The following is a 6,000-nucleotide window of genomic DNA, read 5'->3' on the forward strand; positions in this document are numbered from 1 at the left end:
GTTCAACAAAGAAATGAGAAAATGAATGGACTTTGTAATATGCTATGTCATATATGTAATTGAGATATGATGATAAAAGAGATTATGTATTCATGTAGGAAATGTCAAATAAAATATGGTATTAGGCTATGCACTTGATACATGAAATGAAAACTTGATTTAATTGATAGTTGAATCACCTATTGATTGTATTTGATATCTTATTTCTATTTGATTATTGATCCAAATCATGGTAGCACCATTAAGCCCTATTGCTTAGCTTACAATTTTTTTTTATTTCTGTGCGCAAGTATCATAGATAGATCTCGAAGCTTCAAAGTGATTAACAACATTTAGATTCAACTTTTGACTCAACAAGTTTGTATAGTTTTGTTATGTTAGTTGCAAGTGGCATGTAGCTAACCTTAAATTTGTCTTTAGATTCAAGTTGTAACTTTGTTACTTAAGGTTGAAAATGTTAGCTTTAATGATGATCATATGAATTAATAATAGATATGTGATGTTATAAAGTGAATTTTGAATGTAACTTATATGCTAAGTAAAAGATAGAGGTTTTTAAGTTTAGTATGAATGTAAAATATGTATATGATCACATGTTTGAAGATACTTACATGTGCCAAGAATGTATTTTGACATTTGAATTAATGCTTAAAAATAAGATGATCTGAGTTTTGGGACATTTAGACCATTTGAGTTTTGCACGTGGTAGATTTGAGATGAATGAAATAAAATTTAGGGAAATTGCCTTCATAATCATGACACTCCCCTATCAATGTCACAACATCGAGCTTCTATTCCCATAATTGTGACTCTCCCTTACTGAGACCGCAACATTGAAATTCCCTTGTCTTCACAGTCGCAATGTTCCCTTGCTGAAGTTGTGACATCAACCCCCTGTCTTCAAGGTCGCGACTCACCTCAATTGAAGTCATGACATCATACTTCTACCCTCAATTTTGTAGGATTCATCCTTCAATGTCACACCTCTAGTATGTCGAACCCAAGTTTAAAGTGTGTAGTAACGACATTGTAACACCCCTAACTTGTATCCAACGCCGGAATAGGGTTACAGAGTATTACCAGATTTATATCTCAACCAGTCATACAATTCAAATACAATTCTCATACCAATTAAAAACCATTCAAATACATTCATATAGTCCCTAATACAAGCCCTCAAAGCCCCAAATAAACATTAAAAGTGGTTCGAGACTAAACTGAATACTTAAAGAATTTTTTTGGAAAACATGGAAAATTTTCAAAGTGCAGGGGATACACGCCCGTGTGACCAGGCCGTGTGTCTCACACCGCTAAGAGACACGCCCATGTCTCAGGCCGTGTGGGCATTCGAAATGGGATCACATGGCTGTGTCCTAGCCCGTGTCTGACCCCGTGTAACTCATTAAGTTGGGTCACACGGCCAGGCTACACGCCCGTGTGCCACACCATGTACCCTTCGAAATGGCCTCACACACCCATGTGCCTGGCCGTGTGTTAGTCCGTGTAACAACTTTTAGCTATACTGACTTATGCCACACGGCCAAGCCACACGCCCCTGTGCTAGGCCGTGTGAAGCTACTGACTTGCAACCATTAGAAAATTCAGGGGACACACGGCCGTGTCACCTAGTCGTGTGTCACACATGGCTGAGACACACGCCCGTGTCTTTGCCCGTGTAGACAAAAATAGACCATTTTCCAAGCCATATTTCTCACCCAAAATGATGCCAACCTAAGCTCAACAATGCACATACAACCATGGCATAAATAGACACTTAAAACCAACCAATATCAAGCCTATATCATGTACTATCCACACATACAACATGATATACATAAGCACATACCAATGATCACTTTACAACACACCAAATATAACTCCAAAATATACCTAAACGGTCAAACTCACTTATTAGACTGTGCGCCTAATTCAACATGCATACCGCATCTCAAATTCAATCATTTAGTACTCAAACTACCAATACACAACCAAGGCATTCACCAAGCAACTATACACCACATACCAAAATATCATTTATACATATTTACATAACCAAGTATACCAAAATAAACCAAATCACATGGCTAAATACATAACCAAAACAACATGAGATTAACACTCCTAACCCATATATGTCGCTGGAATAGAGTTACGAGGCATTACCGAACAATACATCACATTATCATACATATATGCATTCAATATTATATAATATTCACAAACATTCACAATGTCCCTTAAAAGGTTCTACGAGATCTTAAATCATGCTTAAAAGTGATTCGAGACTAAACCGATCACATATAAAAATTTTTGAATATTTAGAAAATTTTCATGAAATCACAGGTCACACGCCCGTGTGAACAGGCCGTGTGCCTCACACAGCTACCAGACACGCCCATGTTACAAGCTATGTGAAAACAAGGCATACATACTGGCTTGTACCACATGGCCGAGGACACACCCGTGTGCCAGGCCCTGTGAAATCTAAGGGGGTTGCTAACTTAAGTCACACAGCCGACCACATGCCCATGTGCCAGTCTGTGTGCCACACACGACCAATAGACACGCCCGTGTGTCTAGACCGTGTCAAAATTGTAAGGTATACTGACTTTAATTCGTAGGGTACCCCAGGGGACACACGGCCGTGTAACATGGCCGTGTGTCGTACACGGCTGAGACATACGCCCGTGTCTTTGTGCATGTGGACAAATATAGGCTATTTGCAAGGCCAATTTGCCAACCTAATCAGAAGCATACATATCAACCAAAATAAAACCATTTCAATACATCTTTAGGCAACCAAAAGCCTATCGATTCTTGCACATATCATACCATCTATTCATAACCATTTCTACTACTCAATTCCACAACCAAACATACCATTTCACTATGCCAAAAACATCAAACATACATAACTACTAAATACATTTATCCATCAATTTAATACCTATTTCATATTGCAACATACACCATATGGCCATCTCAAATCAAACCACAATATGCTAGCTTCCAAGCATAAACACATCCATTACCAACTAACCAAATAAACAACCATTTGGCAAATACCAAAGCCAGCCAACACTTAGAACATTATATACATAACATAATTAACTTATCAAATAGAAAACTTAAGCCAACTTAAATGGCTATGAACCAGAATTTACAAGCCAAATCATATGGCTAAATTCATAACTCAAAACATATCAAAATGAAACTAGTTTATACATGCCATATACCATATATATACAAAGCTTCCAAAAATACCAACAAGATAATCAATAGTGTGATGATGTTTCCCGATTATCCCAGATTCTGAGCTAGCTTCGATGATCTATAAAAAAAAAACAAAGAATGAACACACAAAGTAAGCTTTAAAAGTTTGGTAAGCCATATACAAATAAAGCTATCATATAAATCACCACATTTACATCACTAGGCCAAGTACAAGTAAACATACATATATAAACACAAACCTTTCTCTTTGAATACATATCTATTCTATCATGTAGCTCATCACTTACTTCACTTTTCAATACTCTTATAAACTTCATACGTACCTGAGTCGTTTAGCTCGTTAACACATTCTTTCTCGACTTATCTTTGCCTGTTGAACCATTTGGAATCGTTAATGATACTCAGAAATCACATAAGCTCGTACAATGCCATATCCCAGATATGATCTAACATGTTATCTCATAACGATACCACTGTCCCAAACAGGGTCTTACACAAAATCAATTAACGATGCCAATGTCATAGACATGGTATTACACGTAATCTCAACATAATGACAATGTCCTAGACATGGTCTTACATGTAATCACATCTCGATAACCTAATATCATGACATTCGTATCCTATACTATTCCTAAGGTTCGTACAGGACTTTTGGATGTTGAAACTCTGTCGATTCTTGCTCGTAAGTGCTCGTTCAACATTTATAACAATTCAATGGCAAGTAAACACATATAATCCAATTTAAATACATTTATTTGCATATGAACTTACCTCGTAATGAAATAAACGGATGGGTCAACTATTTGATAACTTTCGTTTTCCCCCGATCTAAATCCGATTTCTTTCATTCTTGATCTATATACATTCAAAAGTAACCCTTTTGATTCATCAATTCATTCAATTTCATCCAAAGCACACAAGTTAGGCATTTTTGCACTTTAGCCCCCAAAGTTACCATTTATTTAATTTAGTCTCTATTTCATAAGTACACAAAATTCAAAAAATTTGACAAAACCCATGCTTGACCGAAATCTCTACAGGTCCCTAACAGCCCATATTTCACATTTATTTCAAATTTCAACCCCTTAATTTACACTTTTTACAAAATTAGTCCTTTTTAAGCAATTTCACTAAAAATCACTTTTCAAAACATAGATATCTATCATCAAGCTTTAATAATTCATCATAAAACATTCAAAAACACATGAACTCATCAATGGAAACTTTCAAAATCATCAACAAATTCAAAAATTAAGGTACGAGCTAGCTAGTACTCAAAGCAACTATTACAAAAACATAGAAATCATTAAAAACATATCAAAAACCATACCTCAATCAAGCTTGAACATGGCCGAACCCTAGAAACTCATTTTCTTCTTCTTTTTCTGTTAATATTCGGCTATATGGATGAATAACACCAAATTTTTATTTTGGTTTTATTAATATTAACATAATAGCCATTCTACAATTTTAACCCTTAATAAAAACATTATAATTCACATAACATAAGGCCATTCATGTCCATTCCCACTATCCATGGTCTAATTACAACATAAGGACCTTTCATTTAATAAGCCATAACAAATAGACAACTTTATCAAATAGAATGTAACTTTGTATTTTACGCGATTTAGTCATTTTCTCAAATTAACCACTTAAACGATAAAATTAGCACACGAAACTTTCACACATACATATTCACATGCTATAAATACATAAAATAATATTAAAATAATTTTTTGGCCTTAAATTTGTGGTCCTGAAATCACTATTCTGATTTACCGAGAAACAGGCTGTTATATGAGACATATAAGCCACATTAGCCAAAACACCTATACATGCCATTTAACCCAAAATGTAAAGTCCAACTACCAAAATATAGTTTGATAGTGTGACGCAAATCTCCAATGACTTTCGAACTGAACAAACTTCTAAATCACTATAAACACGAAAATTAAAACGGAGTAAGCAATTAAGCTTAGTAAGTTTGTATAGCTAATAAATACAACTTACCAAATCATCCTCAATTTAAATAAGCATAATTTAAACAAAAGTAAATTCCCATTTGACCCAAATCCTAACACATAATCACAATTGTGTTAGCTATGTATAAATACATCAACTATGAATTACTTCTCGTATTTCACATGAATACTTGTACTGATTCGTATCAGTTCGTATAACCTTCGTATCATCATCTGTGCCCGTTGAACCATTTAGAATACTATTGGATACTCGGGTATCTCACACACTAAGTGCCAATACGTGGTCAAAACCACCTCTATCTCATATCTCATATGGATGCTCATTCTCGAGACATCACTGGGTCTGCTCATACAAGCTATCGCTCAAAACGTAGCTACATGGTGCTGCCCACACAAGCTGTAAAGTAACTGCAACACATGATGGAAACTCAGCCACTGGTATGACATATGAGACCAGCACCCAAACACGGTAACCCCTAATGACATGTTATTTGTATCCTATCTATTCCTAAGGTTCAACCGGGATTCGTACTTTGCCGAATCTTCGTCGAATAATTATATGGATTCATATCGTCACAACATAAAAATAAATCATTTAAACACATATATAATTTAAGGCTTATTAACATACGAACTTACTTCGTATTTATACGAAAAAATCAACTGATCAATCTACTACCTTGCCTTTTCCCCGATTTAAATTTGAAGGTTTCTTTTCTTGATTTATATAATCAAATTTAACTATTTTAATTCATATTTTACTCAATTCAATCCAAAA

This window comes from Gossypium hirsutum, chromosome A12, assembly GCF_007990345.1.
Source record: "Gossypium hirsutum isolate 1008001.06 chromosome A12, Gossypium_hirsutum_v2.1, whole genome shotgun sequence".
NCBI lineage: Eukaryota > Viridiplantae > Streptophyta > Magnoliopsida > Malvales > Malvaceae > Gossypium > Gossypium hirsutum.